Raw genomic sequence first — 20,282 nt, 5'->3', positions numbered from 1 at the left:
AATTCTACACTATTATGAATTTCAGAGTTGTGGAGAATTCGGGATTCACTAAACTAACAAGGAGTGACTTTAAGATAATGTTTTATGATGGTACTATCGTTAAAGAAGCGTCTTCGTTTTCTCAAGATGACTATATTGTCGCTACACCTTTTGGTGCTATTTTCAATGGATATCATGATACTTCTTATCTCATAAGTAAGTTTTGTTTGTTATGCTTTACAGAACGTTCAGCGGTTTTAGTTATTTATTTTGCTTATGTAGAAATCTTGATATTTGCTTGTAGCTTTGATTGGGCGGGTCGTCGAGTCGAGTGATCTTACGAACGTGACCGATGAACCATCTGTCATAGGGGGATACAGATACTCATTCACCATTGAAGATCAAGAGTACGATTTCTTTCATCGTTGGTTATTTGAAATTACAATATAATATATTTATTGAAATCATGATATAATATGTTTATCGATTCACATACATTTTTATTTTGATTAATAAATAGGAATAAGACCCTCAAGTGTTGTGCATATGGAGGAGTGGCGATAGAGTGCCATGATCGGTTTAGAAATGTGATTGGTACGGATGTTACGTGTGTTCTTCGCTGGTGGAAAGTTTATCAACTCCTTGATGGATGGAGGCACGTTCGTATCTACAGCCATCCCCCCTACTCGAATATTCTGGTCCAGAGCGATGCCGATAACGTCGAGCACTCTTGATAAATTAGTATTTATCATATTTAATATGTGCTTTATTTGTTTCCTTAGATTATGCAATCTTGCGTTTGGTTTTAAATTATGACATATTACTTATTTTTTTATTATTATTAATAGAAACTATCTTATTATGAAAGATGCACTTTGTTATGTACCGATACAGTGATATATTTGGTAAATATTCACTTCTTATACTTTATGCAAAAAATCCCCCCCAAAAATAGTAAATATGTTAGATTTAGCTAAAATTGAAAAATCTGCAAAATATTTTCGAATCTCTGTTTAAGACTTATTACTTTTTTTATACTTCTGATAATTCCGAATCTAATGTTAAATAATTGGAAAATTCGGATCTATATATATATATATATATATATATATCGATTTATACTTGGCTTCGGTGTTTATAACCACCAGGATCGATGGAATCGTTTAGATGCCATGGGTGGCCTTTTGACGTTATGACCTATAACAGAAATATGTTCACTATATCATCTCTGAATCCGTTGATCCATGACTGGAGTACTTGTGTTAAGATTTTGCATGTTTGGCACGAACTCGACGATGTTAGTAATGCACTAAACCTTATTTTGATGGATAATCAGGTTGGTAATTCTTCAAAATAAACTGTAATCAGTATTTGTGTTAAGATTTTGTATTGAGATGTTTTCATGTTTTGTAATTAAATCAGGGTACGAAAATCCGAGCCGTCATTCGCGAAAGTTTGGTAACTAGGTTTTCGCCATTACTGATTGAGGGTCTCTAGATGATATTAAGAAAATTTTCGTTAATCCCTGATGTCGACTTAGTCAGAACTACTCCACATAGATTCAAGATTCAGTTCTCTCCTGATACATGTGTCGAATATCTTAATTACCTCGCATGTGATTATGATTACTTTAACTTTGCGAGATTTCGTGATATTCGTACGGGTATAAGTAACCCGTATATCTGTGTAGGTGAGATTATATTCGTTTCTCTTCTGGTTAGATTTTTCCCATAACTACTCTAATCATTACGTTGTATTGTTTTCTTTAGATTTGGTCGGGAAGGTTGATAATGTGAATGACATACAACTCGTGCAGATGGTGGGCTATTCGAAAGATATTTCTGTGGTTTATTTTGACCTAATTGATACAGAGTATTGATTCTTAGTCTTATACAGATATATAATTTTGTTTTCTCTCAACGAATTTGTCATAATAATGTCAACTGTGATATAAATTTGTAGGCATACGCGTTTGAGTATCAGACTGACCGGTGAAACCGCCGTTAGATTTCATAGACAGTGGAAAGTTAACACCGACGATGTCGTGATTTGTAACATCAGATTTGCCAAGATAGTGGCTACGTCTAATCGTATGTGGCATTGCACAAACATTGGTTGCTCTAAAATTATGGTGGATGCTCCGCTGCCTGGTGTTGTAGAACTAAAAGAATGGTGGGCTGATTACTGCGGGAGTCCGAGGACGGGGGTCAAAGAAGCTCGATTGGCCTAATTTTGTATGATTCTGTATTTTTCGTTTGGGTGGTTTATTTTCAATTTACGGATTACAGAGTCGGCATTTGTCATCGGTTTTAACATTTCGAAAGATTGTTAGACATTTCGCTTTTAGTGAGTTTTGGTAATTTAATCTAAACTTAATTTATTAATCTTATGGATAAATTCTATATCGTTTAATCAATATTCGTTTTTGTTAATTTTCTGATTTAGTTTTTAATATACGAATTTTCCATTTTGTATTTCGGACCGTTAGATCGAGCTAAAAACAACCAGATAAAAACTGCAACCATCCGATCTTAACTTTGACACTTACCTCTGCCTTCCCTATTATAATAATCAACTTTATTTACGAGCGTCAAATTAACATCTTATTAGACGCGAGTAATATTGGTCGTCCGATCAACACGTTTCTATAAAAAACATGGGCGAGTCCATTAATCTCTTTGAAATCATGGTCCATTCGTTTATATAGTCGGGCTTTGGGATCAATTAGTTCGGGCTTTGATACATTTGATCCCCGTCGCCGTCCGATTGAGATCTCCTCTCATTCTCTACCGTCTGATTTGGTTACTAACATGGTCAAACCTTATTAAAGAATGTACTACTTTCCAAAATACAAAATAAGATAATAAGTATATTTCTATATCTCTACAATAATTATTTGAGAAGTAGAAACGCACCATATTGAAAGTTAGGGCATTGGAGGCCTGTGGTTAAAAGTTAGAATGATTTGTCCTAAACACCCTTAATGAATTGTTCTTCTCGAAATTTCTTCTTCTTCGTAATTAGGGGTATATAAGTCTAATCGTGTGTTGATCTCTATAATAATGTCCTAAACACCCTCGACTTCGAAATTTTTTGTTCTTAATTGTTAGGGGTATATAAGTCTAATCGTGTTTCGTGATGATTAGTCTTAATCACCCTTAATTTTTTTTTTAATATAGTGTAATCGTTGGGGATACGAATGTCATAATGTCTCGACTTTAAGAATTATGGAATCTTAGCTTAAATTTATTTGTTAATTTTTTGGATAATTCTATATCTTAGTAGTTAATATTCGTTTTTGTTAGTTTTCTGATTTAGTTTCTAATTAAAAAAGTTAAATTTCTTAAGATAATATGGGAGGTTTGCCCTAAGTTTGAGGCTATAAATACAGAGTTTCTGCCCCACAGTTACGAACCAGATTTTTATGTTCAATAAATAGTTTTGATATTAGGGTTTTTTATATTTCTTATCGAATTTCTTATCATGCGATTATGCTTTTTGTTATATGAATTTGTTGGTTGTTCTACGAATTATTATTATTTTTTTTACTGATTTTGTATCTTTTGATTTCTGTTTTAGATATACCGATCGTGAAGCTTCGATAAAAACGAGTTTAGACAAACGAGTTGCTGAAGTAAAAAAGAAAGTATGATAAGGTATTATTAGTGTTTGTTTTAATTTCAGTGCGTTTGTATTTTTATTTTTTGGTTTGATCGATTATTGTGAATTAATCTCTATTTCCTATGTATACATTATGGTACATCCTGCATCCCTGGTTGGTCATCAAGAACAATAGATCTTTTTGCTGTAAATGATTTTCCAAAATTATACGTATAATAAACCGTAATTCGCTTTGTTTTAAGGAAGTTTTTACCTGTAAAGCTGTCAGGTGAAGGTAATGGACTATTAACAGAAGCAACAATGAAACATGCCTTTGACTTGCCATCTGTGACGAGGTACCCCAGAGAATTTCACCACTTTTATTATGTTTTATTTCCACTATTTGTATGGTTGAAGAACTTATGGGCAGCTTAGTGGTGTTGGACTTCTATGAAAAAGTTTAATAGTGGTTATAGGAAATTAGATACACTAATTTCTCCTCAAAAACTTTTTGTTTTGGTGTGTTTATACTTTTAGTAATCCATCTGGTGACTCTAACTCTGTGTCGGTTTGTGACTTCACATTTGATGGTAAAGGTACGCTATTTAATCAATTCTAATATGTTGTTTTTGGAATCGATATTATTTTTATAAATCTTTGCAATATCTAAATTTCAACTACGATGCACGTGGAACTTATGGAGTTTGATCTCATACAAGGCAATAATGATTTGCTTTTATTTTGGGAGTTGGATCATCGTTCTCTGCACTGGTAAATAACTTACTCATTTTCTTTTATTTCCATCGTTTCGTCCTTGCCCATCAAGTACCCACATATTAATTAGGTCTTTTACTTTACTCACCAAAATATCAGTTTTGTTACGTCTTGGTATTGATTTGGTAGTTTTACAAGTTGTTATAACAGTAGAATTTCATGTGTTGGTAGGTTGGTGATTATGACATAGCAAAGAAGGAAGACAACATTGGGTTGAGAACGGTACTTGTATTTACTCCTGTTTTTTTTCTTTTTCTCAAATGAAAGCTTATAACAAGTTTGGTGGATTGTATATTTGTCTGTGTTTGTAAATCTATAGATAGGAAACATCCTGGTTGTGATGAACAAAGATCAGCAGTCTCTGAATACTTCCGTGTTTATAAAGGTAGTGTTCTGAAGAGCTAATTATGGTGTATTTTGGTGGTTTCTGGCATTGCGAAATTCTCTTGAGTTTAATTATAAACATGTGACACAGGGAAATGAGAACAGTGCCAAAAATGTCGATCTGATGGGTCATTCTCATCAACCGTTTCTCGCGTACGGGTTTCTCCATCACCTCTGCCTTTCCGATTTCAAAAACACTGTCTTTGCTACTAATTTCTTCAGGGCTTTCAGGAGATCATGTGTGGACTTTTTAAAGAATTTCTTTGAGGATGAGTTACATGCAACTCAAAGTATATTCTCAAGCAAAGAAAAATATGAGAAGATACTTGGCATGATAACAGATGAAGGTATGAAAGAGTGTTGATGTATATAAGCGACGTCCTAATCTCAGTTTGGTCATTTACAATGATTTACATCTTCATGACAAATATTCAATCAGAGCTGAGAGGGGAGTGGGAGAATTCTGCGAGATCATCTCCATCATAAGAAGCCACCAGCCTTTTAAGGTGGGAGCAGCTTAAAACGCTTCAATCAAAGAACAACAAGGTGTGTGATGTTTTATACGAACTGAAAACATGTATGTTAGTGTTGTGAAAAGCCGAGACTTCTTTCACTCAGCTATTAGCTTGATGAACTTGAATCCTAGATTTGTTCATCTTCAATTCTGTATCCAATTTTGTAGGCTCTATCACTGCGGACATGCGTAGAAGAAATTGTCTTCAACTTTATATATCCTCGAATTGATTTGGAGATTAGTTCTACTCTATGCTACAATTCCTTTTCTTAAACCCACGGTGCTATTATGGTAAATATTTTTCCTGGCTATACAAGATCATGGAGACCTGACAAGTTTAGTGACAGTTAAGTTGTATGGTTCCTTCTTTTATTTCAGGTCTCCAAAAAAATGAACCATTTGCTTAAGGCACCCTTCTGTGTCCATCCAAACACAGGTCCCTTTCATTGTTTCTTGAATATATCATACCAGTTGATTAGACTCATGTTCATACTTAGTTCGATATATGTCTGTGAGGTCAAATTCTTAATATAGGTCTTCTGGCTTTCAGGTCGTGTCTGTGTTCCTATTGATCCGAATAACTGCGATGAGTTTGATCCATTATTGGAAGTTCCAACACTTTCACAGGTAATATAATAGATAATCTGATACGTATGGATTTTTCCTTATGCTACATAATTCATTTTCAAACTATTTTCAGATCATAGAAGAGATCAACTCAGCAGGCCTCAATATGGATGTGGATGATGATAGTACGTTCTCTAATCCTATCAGTGTTGAATTATTTTGGGTTAGACTTTACTAGCATAAATCATTACAGTTATTTAACACCTGCAGATTCAGATAGTAGTTTACTTGGGAAATCAATCAACTTCTCCAGATCCTCTTTCCTAAAACGGTTACTAAAATCCTGCAAGGTAAATCTCTCATTGCTCTACTTTTACCCACGGTTTTGGATTGGTGCTTGATCATATTGAAAACTATGTAAAACGGTTGTGATGTAGTTGTTGGAAGAGTGATAATATGTTAATGCAATAGTCTACATGAAGAAATTGAGAGTTCATACAAAAACAAAATTGCTAAGACTAAGGATTCATTCAGCTGGTGACTAAGGTATTGAGTGTAATGCGGTTTATAGTCTGCTTCTTTCAGTCTTAATTTTGATTTAAGTTTGGTTAAGTTTGTAATGTACGAGCTTCACTAAGCTTTACAATTGATTACGAGCATATTGTTAGAGTAAAATTCTTTTAGAGGTAATGGAGAAAGTGTTTAAGTATTTGAGAGAGAGTTTTAGAAAATAGAACTTTTATTACTTTGATTTTAACTTGAAGACAACTTCATAACCTTACAACAAATGAGAGAGGGAGGAGGTATTTATAGCCAAAATATCTAAAATATTTTAATCCTAAATCTAGATTATTCTATCATAATATCTAGATTATAATAATACAATTATCTCGATTTTTATGTTTAAGGAGGTGGAGATGGTTCTAGAGAATTTCTAGAATTTTTAAGGAGGTGAGATGATGATATTTCTAGAGAAAACTCTAGAACTTGGATTTGGCCCATCAAATGATTATTGGGTAATTGACCTAATAATCTCTACAATAATTAATTGAGAAGTAGAAACGCACCATATTCAAAGTTAGGGCATTGGAGGCCTGTGGTTAAAAGTTGGAATGATTTGTCCTAAACACCCTTAATGAATTGTTCTTCTCGAAATTTCTTCTTCTTCGTAATTAGGGGTATATAAGTCTAATCGTGTGTTGATCTCTATACTAATGTCCTAAACACCCTCGATACGAAATTTTTTGTTCTTAATTATTAGGGGTATATAAGTCTAATCGTGTTTTGAGATGATTAGTCTTAATCACCCTTAATGAATACACTATCAAATCCAGTTTTCTATTTTTTGGTGAGGGTAAAACAATAAAATCGTGTGAATTTTATTAAAATATGGAATATTTCGTTTTTTAATATTAAAATATAGAATATTTCGTTTTTAAATATTAAAATATAGAATATTTCGTTTTTTAATTTTTATAAAAATTTAAGATAGATACTAAAATATATTACGAATATTTTTATCAAGAAATTTTCCAATTTTAAAAAATAAATTTTTAGAGATAATTATGACGGTGTGCCCTAGATATTAACTTATAAATATAGAGCCGCAACCACACCATTAGAACTCAGATTCGTTAGCCTAAACATATCGTTTTGATATTATAGCTTTTTTTTTGTTGCTTTGGTTCTTTTATGGATCGATTTATTTTGCGTTATTATTTTTTACCTTTTCTTGAGGTTATATTTGTATTGTTATTATCTTGGTCTATGAATTATCAAGATTGTTATTGTTTTGCTGATTTGTATCGTGTGAATTATGTTTTAGGTAACCGCTCATGGGAGTTTCTATCAAGAGATTGAATGAACGAGTTGATGAAGACATGCCTCTTCATTAAATTCATTAACAAACTTTTTACATCAATCGTGAGTCCTCTTTAATTTTAGTTAGCGCTTCTCTTATGTCTCTTTGTAAATTACTTACAATTTTATAATTTGTGTTGGTTTAATTATTGATAGTTGTCTCTCATCGGATCTGATGTAAAATAATTTTTTACCATGCACTACATAACGAAATAATTTTTTTTTTGTCAATGTTACTCATAATTTTTGTGTTTTTGAAGGCGGAGCATTGCGCTGATGCGAAAGTGATTTACAAGTTTTTGGAGGTCAATGAGATTGATAAGACACATGCTGTCTACTACATAGCTTATGCTTTGCACATGGGAGTTTAAGAATAAGGTGAAAACTGCTAAGGAGATCTTCAATCTCGGAATCTCTAGGTAATATTTATTACGAATGAATAGACATGTAATCATATATACTTTCATGTTTCTGCTCCTTACATTATAGACCCTTATAAATTTACTGATTTTCTTTGCTTCCATCTACACAGCTTACCAGAGAGACTCATAATTTTCTCAGATTTTGTTTTGCTTCTTCTTTTTCTAATTAGCATATTTCTCTCGATCGATATTTTATGACGGAAGATGATTTGAAGCAATAATTTTCCAATTCTCTTGATTTATAGGGTTTTTAGATTTCACTATTATAAGTTTTTGCTTTGTTTCGCATATTTCTCTCGATTGTAATCATTCAAGATTGAGGAAGATTTGTAGCGATTATTACTGTAAGAATTCTTCAAATCCTCTTGATTTCTAGGATTTCTAAATTTCACTATTATAATGTTTTCGTTTTTTCTTTTGGTTTTTATTTTTTCGTTTTGAAGAGGCTTTTGATATTTGCACAACCGAAAAATTCGTGTTTCAAAGTTTTTTTTCTTCTGTGAATTACAAGTTCTTTCTTCTTCTTTTTTGTTGGTTTTAATTGATTTTGTTTTTGGTTCGTGTTTTTTTTTTTTTTCTGTAGCGCTTTGCATAATTTGATAAGCATGAAATTGTTGCGATCAGTTGTGGTTTATTGCTTGTGTTTTTCTGTTTTGTTTGATTTCTTTCTTATTTTGTTTTTCATTCGAACCCAAGAGAGATCATAGGCAGACACTCAATTATTAGTGTTTTGTTAGAATCTTTCTTTGGCACATTGTCCCGTCGAGTTTGGACCCATGGCTTATGGGAAATTTTGACCTGAGACTGAAAACCGATCCTTTATCCACGGCTTATTATTTCGACATATATACTTGGGATTGGTTTCAGTTTACTGGTCAAAGATCAAGTTACCCACGGCTTAAAACATCATCAGTCTTTAGATAGAGACTGAGATTCGGAAAACGAATTATTTAGACAAAATATTGGATTGGGTTATGTTTGGTGGAAGGAAAATGGTACCCACGGCTTCAAACATTAGTCTTTAGACTGAGGCTGATTCGACCATTGATCCTTCATGGTACCCACGGCTTGAAAATCTCTAGACATGGATCATGTTCGTTTTGTTCTTTCAGTTTTTAGACAAAGAGACAGTATCCATGGCTTAAACATCATCAGTCTTTAGACCAGAGACTGAGATTGGCTTATGTTTGGTAGAAGGAAAATGGTACCCACGGCTTAGAACATTAGTCTTTAGACAGAGACTGAGATTGGCTTATGTTTGGTAGAAGGAAAATGGTACCCACAGCTTAAAACATTAGTCTTTAGACAGAGAATGAGATTTACTTATGTTTGGTGGAAGGAAAATGGTACCCACGGCTCAAAACATTAGTCTCTTTATGTTCGTAAGGAGAGAACTAAGATTTCCAGTTTGATTAAACGAAAACATATTAAGAAATGGCAGATGGAAATCACATATATGGTAAAGCTAACTTAATATTTAATTCATCAGTTACCGTCTCATTAGTGACTGAAATCTCTCTTCTGGGTTCTACTCTTTGCATGGTATTGTGGAAAACAAGTACGTAACAAAACTAAGAGTTGCCAGAACTAAGAGTTGATTCGTATGGTTGTTGCTAGAACCAGTTCTTGGTTCATATAACTTTCTCCTTGCATTTAAATTGTTTCCATTTTCTTAAACTTAGTGATCGCGTTGCCAGAACTAAGAGTTGATTCGTATTATTAACACTGCTCATGCCGCATATATGTAAATTAGATCACTTTTTAGCTTTGTTTTGAATTATTTTGGAATATGATTTCTATATAGATAAACGTGTGTTTATTTTGCTGATGATGAGTTTGGCTATAACCATGATAAATACAAAGAAAGAGCATAATTGACGGCTTTCTATAGTCTTATGAAAGAGATCTTGATAAACGTATAAATCGTTTGCTGATTGAAGAGTTTTCCTATAACCATTATAACAAAAAAAGGGGCAAAATTGACGGTTTTCTGCAGTTCGATGAAAGAGATCTTGATAAACGTAGAAATTATTTACTGATTGATGAGTTTGGCTATAACCATGATAACATAACAAAAGGAGCAGAAATGATTGTTTTCTACAGTGTAATGAAAGAGCTCTTGATAAACGTATAAATTATTTGCTCATTAATGAGTTTGGCTATAACAATGATAACTGAACAACATAGACAAAATGGAGGGTTTTTTGTAGTCCGATGAAAGAGATCTTGATTAACATAGAAATTATTTGCTGATTGATGAGTTGGGCTATAACAATTATAACGAAAAGAATGAGCAAGATTGATGGTTTTCTGTAGGCTCACGAAAAAGCTCTTGATAAACTTAGAAATCTTTTGCTGATGATGAGTTTGGCTATAACCATAATAAATACAAAGAAGGAGCAAAATTGACGGCTTTCTATAGTCTTATGAAAGAGATCTTGATAAACGTATAAATCGTTTGCCGATTGAAGAGTTATCCTATAACCATTATAACAAAAAAGGGGCAAAATTGACGGTTTTCTGCAGTTCGATGAAAGAGATCTTGATAAACGTAGAAATCATTTGCTGATTGATGAGTTTGGCTATAACCATGATAACATAACAAAAGGAGCAGAAGTGACTGTTTTCTACAGTGTAATGAAAGAGCTCTTGATAAACGTATAAATTGTTTTCTCATTAATGAGTTTGGCTATAACAATAAAAACTGAACAACATAGACAAAATGGACGGTTTTTTGTAGTCCGATGAAAGAGATCTTTATTAACATAGAAATTATTTGTTGATTGATGAGTTGGGCTATAACAATGATAACGAAAAGAATGAGCAAGATTGATGGTTTTCAGTAGACTCACGAAAAAGCTCTTGATAAACTTAGAAATCTTTTGCTGATGTTGAGTATGGCTATAACCATGATAAATACAAAGAAGGAGCAAAATAGACGGCTTTCTATAGTCTTATGAAAGAGATCTTGATAAACGTAAAAATCAGTAATTAGCTGATTGGAGAGTTTTGCAATAACCATTATAACCGAAAATGAGCAAAATTGAAGGTTTTCTGCAGCCTGATGAAAGAGCTCTTGATTAACTTAGAAATTATTTGCTGATTGATGAGTCTGGTTATAGCCATGATAACAAAAAAATAGGAGCAAAATTGACAGTTTTCTACTGTCTAATGAAAGAGCTCTTGATAAACGTATAAATCATTTGCTGATTGATGAGTTTGGCTATAATAATGATAACAATAAAAGAGAGCAAAATAGACACTTTTCTACAGCCTGATGAAAGAGCTCTTGATAATTGTAGAAATCATTTGCCGATTGATGAGTTGGCTATAACCTTGATTACAAAAAAAGGAGCAAAATTGACGGTTTCTTTTAGCCTCGAGAAAGAAATATTGATAAACGTAGAAATTATTTTCTGATTTATGCGTTTGGCTATAACCATGATAAAAAAAAAACAAGAGGAGCAAAGTTGACTGTTTTCTGCAACTTCATGAAAAAAACTCTTGATAAATGTAGAAATCATTCGCTGATTGATGAGTTTGGCTATAACCATGGTAAGACAACAAGAGAGACAAAATTGATGGCTTTCTGTAATTCGATGAAAGAGACCTTGATAAATGTAGATATCATTTGCTGATTGATGAGTTTAGCTATAACAATGATAAAAAAAAAAGAGCAAAATCCGAAGTTTTCTAGAGGTTCATGAAAAATCTTCTGATAAAAGTAGAAATTTTTTGCAGATGATGTAATACCATGATAACAAAAAAAACGAACAAAATTGACGGTTTTTTACAGTCTGATGAAAGAGCTTTCGATAAACGTAACAATCATTTATTGATTGAAGATTTTTGTTATAACCTTTATAACGGAAAAAGAGCAAAATTGAAGATTTTTTGTAGCCTAATGAAAGAGCTCTTTATTAATATAGAAATCATTTGATGATTGATGAGTTTGGCAATAGCCATGATAACAAAAAAAGAAGAGTAAAATTGACAGTTTTATGCTGTGTAATAAAATAGCTCTTGATAAACGAATAAATCATTTGCTGATTGATGAGTTTGGTAAAAACATTGATAAAAAAAAAAAGAGAGCAAAATAGACAATTTTCTACAGCCTGATGAAAGAGGTTTTGAGAAACGTAGAAATCATTTGCTGATTGATGAGTTGGTTATAAACAATGATAACCGTAAATATCATTTGCTGATTGATGAGTTTGGTTATAACCATGATAAAAATAAATATGTTGATGGGTTTCTTTAACGTAATGAAGGAGCCCTTGATAAACGTAAAAATTATTTGCTCATTGATGAGTGTGGCTATAACCATGATAACAAAACAAGAGAGAAAAAACTGACGGCTTTCTGCAATCCGATGAAAGAGAATTTGATAAACTTAGAAATCATTTGCAGATTGATGAGTTTGACTATAACTATAATAACGAAAACAATGAACAAAATTGACGATTTTCTGCAAGTTCATAAAAAAGAACTTGATAAACGTAGAAATTATTTGCTCATTGATGTGTTTGACTATAAACATGATAACAAAACAAGAGAACCAGAATTGACGGCTTTCTATTGTCTAATGAAAGAGATCTGGATAAACCTAGAAATCGTTTGCTGATTGAGCAGTTTGGCTATATCAATGATAACGAAAAAGGAGCAAAATTGACAGTTTTCTGCAGGCTCACGAAAAAACTATTGACAAATGTAGAAATCATTTACTGATGATGAGTTTAGCTATAACCATGATAACAAAAAAAGAGGAGAAGATTTGACGGTTTTCTGTAGTCTCATGCAAGAGCTCTTGATAAACTTAGAAATCGTTTGCTGATTGAAAAGTTTTGCTATAACCATTATAACGGGAAATGAGCAAAATTGATAAGTTTTTACAGAATGATGTAAGAGCTCTTGATAAACGTAGAAATCATTAGCTGCTTGATGAGATAGGCTATAACCATGATAACAAAAAAATGAGCGAAACAAACGGTTTTTTTACAGCCTAATGAACACCTATTGATAAACGTAGAAATTATTTTCTGATTTGTGAGTTTATATCCATGATAAAAAAATAAGAAGAACAAAGATAAAGGTTTTATGCAGCCTCATGAAAAAGCTCTTGATAAAGGTAGAAAATATTTGTTGATGGTGAGTTTGGCTATAACTAGGATAACAAAAAACAAGAAAGAAAAATTCACGGTTTTCTCCTATTGATGAGAGCTCTTGATAAATGTATAAATCATTTGCTAATTGAAGAATTTTGCTATAACAATTATAACGAAAATTTTGTAGAATTGACAGTTTTCTTCAACTTCATAAAAATGTCCTTGATAACCATAAATATCATTTGCTGATTGATGAGTTTGGCTATAACCATGATTAAAAAAAAAGTTGATGGGTTTCTGCAACGTAATGAAAGAGCCCTTGATAAACGTAAAAATTATTTGCTCATTGATGAGTGTGGCTATAACAATGATAACAAAAGAAGAGAGACAAAATTGACGGCTTTCTGTAATCCGATGAAAGAGAACTTGATAAACATAGAAATCATTTGAAGATTGATGAGTTTGACTATAACTATAATAATTAAAAATATTGAATAAAATTGATGGTTTTCTGCAAGCTCATGAAAAGAACTTGATAAACGTAGAAATTATTTGCTCATTGATGTGTTTGGATATAACCACGATAACAAAACAAGAGAATCAGAATTGACGGCTTTCTATAGTCTAATGAAAGTGATCTTTATAAACCTAGAAATCGTTCGATGATTGATGAGTTTGGCTATAACAATGATAACGAAAAAGGAGCAAAATAGACGGTTTTCTACAGGCTCACGAAAAAACTATTGACAAACGTAGAAATCATTTACTGATGATGAGTTTGGCTATAACCATGATAACAAAAAAAGAGGAGAAGATTTGACGGTTTTATGTAGTCTCATGAAAGAGCTCTTTATAAACGTAGAAATCGTTTGCTGATTGAAAAGTTTTGCTATAACCATTATAACGGAAAATGAGCAAAATTAATAAGTTTTTACAGAATGATGAAAGAGCTCTTGATAAACATAGAAATCATTTGCTGCTTGATGAGATAGGCTATAACCATGATAACAAAAAAATGAGCGAAACTAACGGTTTTTTTACAGCCTAATGAAGCACCTATTGATAAACGTAGAAATTATTTTCTGATTTATGAGTTCATAACCATAATAAAAAAAATAAGAAGAGCAATAATGAAGGTTTTATGCAGCCTCATGAAAAAGCTCTTGATAAACGTAGATATCATTTGTTGATGGTGAGTTTGGCTATAACCTGGATAACAAAAAACAAGAGAGCAAAATTGACGGTTTTCTCCTATTTGATGAAAGAGCTCTTGATAAATGTATAAATTTTTTGCTAATTGAAGACTTTTGCTATAACCATTATAACGGAAAATGGGTAAAATTGACAGTTTTCTGCAACTTTATAAAAATGCCCTTGATAACCGTAAATATCATTTGCTGATTGATGAGTTTGGCTATAACGTAAATATCATTTGCTGATTGATGAGTTTGGCTATAACCATGATAAAAAAAAAGTTTATGGGTTTCTTTAATTTGCTCATTGATGAATGTGAACGTAAATATTATTTGCTCATTGATGAATGTGGCTATAACTATGATAACAAAACAAGAGAGGCAAAATTGACGGCTTTCTGTAATCCGATGAAAGAGAACTTGATAAACATAGAAATCATTTGCAGATTGATGAGTTTTACTACAACTATAATAACGAAAAACAATGACCAAAATTGACGGTTTTCTGCAAGCTCATGAAAAAGAACTTGATGTGTTTGGCTATAACCATGATAACAAAACAAGAGAACCAGAATTGACGGCTTTCTATAGTCTAATGAAAGAGATCTTGATAAACATAGAAATCGTTTGCTGATTGATGAGTTTGGCTATAACAACTATAACGAAAAAGGAGCAAAATTGACGGTTTTCTGCAGGATCACGAAAAAACTATTGACAAACGTATAAATCATTTACTGATGATGAGTTTGGCTATAACCATGATAACAAAAAAATGAGCGAAACTAACTGTTTTTTTACAATATAATGAAATACCTATTGTTAAACGTATAAATTATTTTCTGATTTATGAGTTTATAACCATGATAAAAAAAACAAGAAGAGCAAAAATGATGGTTTTATGCAGCCTCATGAAAAAGCTCTTGATAAACGTAGAAATTGTTTGTTGATGATGAGTTTGGCTATAACCACGATACCAAAAAAAAGAGAGCAAAATTGACGGTTTTCTCCTATTTGATGAAAGAGCTCTTGATAAATGTATAAATCATTTGCTACTTGAAGAGTTTTGCTATAACAATTATAACGGAAAATGGGTAAAATTGACAGTTTCCTGCAACTTTATAAAAATGCCCTTGATAACCATAAATATCATTTGCTGATTGATGAGTTTGGCTATAACCATGATTAAAAAAAAAAGTTGATGGGTTTCTGCAATCCGATGAAAGAGAACTTGATAAACATAGAAATCATTTGAAGATTGATGAGTTTGACTATAACTATAAGAACTAAAAATATTGAATAAAATTGATGGTTTTCTGCAAGCTCATGAAAAGAACTTGATAAACGTATAAATTATTTGCTCATTGATGTGTTTGGATATAACCATGATAACAAAACAAGAGAATCAGAATTGACGGCTTTCTATAGTCTAATGAAAGTGATCTTTATAAACCTAGAAATCGTTCGATGATTGATGAGTTTGGCTATAACAATGATAACGAAAAAGGAGCAAAATAGACGGTTTTCTACAGGCTAACGAAAAAACTATTGACAAACGTAGAAATCATTTACTGATGATGAGTTTGGCTATAACCATGATAACAAAAAAAGAGGAGAAGATTTGACGGTTTTATGTAGTCTCATGAAAGAGCTCTTTATAAACGTAGAAATCGTTTGCTGATTGAAAAGTTTTGCTATAACCATTATAACGGAAAATGAGCAAAATTAATAAGTTTTTACAGAATGATGAAAGAGCTCTTGATAAACATAGAAATCATTTGCTGCTTGATGAGATAGGCTATAACCATGATAACAAAAAAATGAGCGAAACTAACGGTTTTTTTACAGCCTAATGAAGCACCTATTGATAAACGTAGAAATTATTTTCTGATTTATGAGTTCATAACCATAATAAAAAAAATAAGAAGAGCGATAATGAAGGTTTTATGCAGCCTCATGAAAAAGCTCTTGATAAACGTAGATATCATTTGTTGATGGTGAGTTTGGCTATAACCTGGATAACAAAAAACAAGAGAGCAAAATTGACGGTTTTCTCCTATTTGATGAAAGAGCTCTTTATAAATGTATAAATTTTTTGCTAATTGAAGACTTTTGCTATAACCATTATAACGGAAAATGGGTAAAATTGACAGTTTTCTGCAACTTTATAAAAATGCCCTTGATAACCGTAAATATCATTTGCTGATTGATGAGTTTGGCTATAACCATGATAAAAAAAAAAGTTTATGGGTTTCTTTAACGTAATGAAAGAGCCCTTGATAAACGTAAATATTATTTGCTCATTGATGAATGTGGCTATAACTATGATAACAAAACAAGAGAGGCAAAATTGACGGCTTTCTGTAATCCGATGAAAGAGAACTTGATAAACATAGAAATCATTTGCAGATTGATGAGTTTTACTACAACTATAATAACGAAAAACAATGACCAAAATTGACGGTTTTCTGCAAGCTCATGAAAAAGAACTTGATGTGTTTGGCTATAACCATGATAACAAAACAAGAGAACCAGAATTGACGGCTTTCTATAGTCTAATGAAAGAGATCTTGATAAACCTAGAAATCGTTTGCTGATTGATGAGTTTGGCTATAACAACTATAACGAAAAAGGAGCAAAATTGACGGTTTTCTGCAGGATCACGAAAAAACTATTGACAAACGTATAAATCATTTACTGATGATGAGTTTGGCTATAACCATGATAACAAAAAAATGAGCGAAACTAACTGTTTTTTTACAATATAATGAAATACCTATTGTTAAACGTATAAATTATTTTCTGATTTATGAGTTTATAACCATGATAAAAAAAACAAGAAGAGCAAAAATGATGGTTTTATGCAGCCTCATGAAAAAGCTCTTGATAAACGTAGAAATTGTTTGTTGATGATGAGTTTGGCTATAACCACGATACCAAAAAAAAGAGAGCAAAATTGACGGTTTTCTCCTATTTGATGAAAGAGCTCTTGATAAATGTATAAATCATTTGCTACTTGAAGAGTTTTGCTATAACAATTATAACGGAAAATGGGTAAAATTGACAGTTTCCTGCAACTTTATAAAAATGCCCTTGATAACCATAAATATCATTTGCTGATTGATGAGTTTGGCTATAACCATGATTAAAAAAAAAAAGTTGATGGGTTTCTGCACTGTAATGAAAGAGCCCTTGATAAACGTAAATATTATTTGCTCATTGATGAGTGTGGCTATAACCATGATAACAAAACAAGAGAGACAAAATTGACGGCTTTCTGCAATCCGATGAAAGTGAAATTGATAAACATATAAATCATTTGCAGATTGATGAGTTTGACTATAACTATAATAACGAAAACAATGAAGAAAATTGACGGTTTTGTGCAAGTTCATAAAAAAGAACTTGATAAACGTAGAAATTATTTTCTCATTGATGTGTTTGGCTATAACCATGATAACAAAACAAGATAACCAGAATCGACGGCTTTCTATTGTCTAATGAAAGATATCCTGATAAACCTAAAAATCGTTTGCTGATTGATGAGTTTGGCTATAACAATGATAACGAAAAAGGAGAAAAATTGACGGTTTTCTGCAGGTTCACGAAAAAACTATTGACAACGTAGAAATCATTTACTGATGATGAGTTTGGCTATAACCATGATAACAAAAAAAGAGGAGAAGATTTGACGGTTTTCTGTAGTCTCATGAAATAGCTCTTGATAAACGTAGAAATCGTTTGCTGATTGAAAAGTTTTGCTATAACCATTATAACAGGAAATAAGCAAAATTGATAACTTTTTACAGGATGATGTAAGAGCTCTTGATAAACGTAGAAATTATTTGCTCTGTGATGAGATAGGCTATAACTATGATAACAAAAAAATGAGCGAAACTAACGGTTTTTTTATAGCCTAATGAAACACCTATTGATAAACGTAGAAATTATTTTTTGATTTATGAGTTTATAACCATGATAAAAAAAACAAGAAGAGCAAAAATGAAAATTTTATGTGGCCTCATGAAAAAGCTCTTGATAAACGTAGAAAACATTTGTTGATGGTGAGTTTGGCTATAACCAGGATAACAAAAAACAAGAAAGCAAAATTGATGGTTTTCTCCTATTTGATGAAAGAGCTCTTGAAAAATGTATAAATTATTTGCTAATTGAAGAGTTTTACAATAACCATTATAACGAAAATGGGTTAAATTGACAGTTTTCTTCAACTTTATAATAATGCCCTTGATAACCATAAATATCATTTGCTGATTGATGAGTTTGGCTATAACCATGATTAAAAAAAAAAAAAAAGGGTGATGGGTTTCTGCAACGTAATGAAAGACCCCTTGATAAACTTAAAAATTTTTGCTCATTGATGAGTGTGGCTATAACCATGATAACAAAACAAGAGAGACAAAATTGACGGCTTTCTTCAATCTGATGAAAGAGAACTTGACTATAATAGAAATCATTTGCAGTTTGATGAGTTTGACTATAAATATAATAACGAAAATAATGAACAAATTTGACGGTTTTCTGCAAGTTCAAAAAAAGAACTTGATAAACGTAGAAATTATTTGCTCATTGATGTGTTTGGCTATAACCATGATAACAAAACAAGAGAACCAGAATTGACGGCTTTCTATAGTCTAATGAAAAAGACCTTTATAAATCTAGAAATCGTTTGATGATTGATGATTTAGGCTATTACAATGATAACGAAAAAGGAGCAAAATTGACGGTTTTCTACAGGCTCACGAAAAAACTATTGACAATCGTAGAAATCATTTACTGATGATGAGTTTGGCTATAACCATGATAACAAAAAAAGGGTTGATGGGTTTCTTCAACGTAATGAAAGAACCCTTGATAAACGTAAAAATTATTTGTTCATTGATGAGTGCTGCTATAACCATGATAACAAAACAAAAGAGACAAAATTGATGGCTTTCTGCAATCCGATGAAAGAGAACTTGATAAACATAGAAATCATTTGCAGATTGATGAGTTTGACTATAATTATAATAACGAAAAATAATGAACAAAATTGACGGTTTTCTACAAGCTCATGAAAAAGAACTTGATAAACGTAGAAATTATTTGCTCATTGATGTGTTTGACTATAACCATGATAACAAAACAAGAGAACCAGAATTGACTGCTTTCTATAGTCTAATGAAAGAGATCTTGATAAACCTATAAATCGTTTGTTGATTAATGAGTTTGGCTATAACAATGATAACGAAAAAGGAGCAAAATTGACGGTTTTCTGCAGGCTCAGGAAAAAACTATTGACAAACGTAGAAATCATTTACTGATGATGAGTTTGGCTATAACCATGATAACAAAAAGAGAGGAGAAGATTTGATGGTTTTATGTAGTCTCATGAAAGAGCTCTTGATAAACGTAGAAATTATTTACTGATTGAAAAGTTTTGCTATAACCATTATAACGGAAAATGAGCAAAATTGATAAGTTTTTACAGAATGATGAAAGAGCTCTTGATAAACGTAGAAATCATTTGCTGCTTGATGAGATAGGCTATCACCATGATAACAAAAAAAAGAGTGAAACTAACGGTTTTTTTACAGCCTAATGAAGCACCTTTTGATAAACGTAGAAATTATTTTCTGATTTATGAGTTTATAACCATGATAAAAAAACAAGGAGCAAAAATGAAGGTTTTAAGCAGCCTCATGAAAAAGCTCTTGATAAACGTAGAAATCATTTGTTGATGGTGAGTTTGGCTATAACCTGGATAACAGAAAAAAAAAAGAGCAAAATTGAGGGTTTTCTCCTATTTGATGAAAGAGCTCTTGATAAATGTATAAATTATTTGCTAATTGAAAAGTTTTGCTATAACCATTATAACGGAAAATAGGTA

General features: G+C 31.9%; 2 long non-coding RNA genes across 2 annotated transcripts; both read left to right on the top strand.

The window, feature by feature from the left end:
- The first annotated feature begins 4,105 nt into the window (after positions 1 to 4,105).
- LOC9329682 lies at positions 4,106 to 5,872 on the top strand. The gene is made up of 9 exons (XR_002329542.1): positions 4,106 to 4,350; positions 4,525 to 4,575; positions 4,673 to 4,738; positions 4,829 to 4,890; positions 4,969 to 5,084; positions 5,177 to 5,283; positions 5,420 to 5,542; positions 5,630 to 5,687; positions 5,802 to 5,872. It is a non-coding gene; the product is annotated as an uncharacterized LOC9329682 (long non-coding RNA).
- Positions 5,873 to 5,965: 93 nt separating this feature from the next.
- On the top strand, positions 5,966 to 7,901 carry LOC110225129. The gene is made up of 4 exons (XR_002329543.1): positions 5,966 to 6,003; positions 6,089 to 6,168; positions 6,256 to 6,364; positions 7,644 to 7,901. It is a non-coding gene; the product is annotated as an uncharacterized LOC110225129 (long non-coding RNA).
- Positions 7,902 to 20,282: the final 12,381 nt, after the last annotated feature.

Source organism: Arabidopsis lyrata, assembly GCF_000004255.2.
Source record: "Arabidopsis lyrata subsp. lyrata unplaced genomic scaffold ARALYscaffold_1, whole genome shotgun sequence".
NCBI classification, from domain to species: domain Eukaryota; kingdom Viridiplantae; phylum Streptophyta; class Magnoliopsida; order Brassicales; family Brassicaceae; genus Arabidopsis; species Arabidopsis lyrata.
Note: the sequence above shows the minus strand (reverse complement) of the source record. Positions and strands in the feature narration are given on the sequence as shown.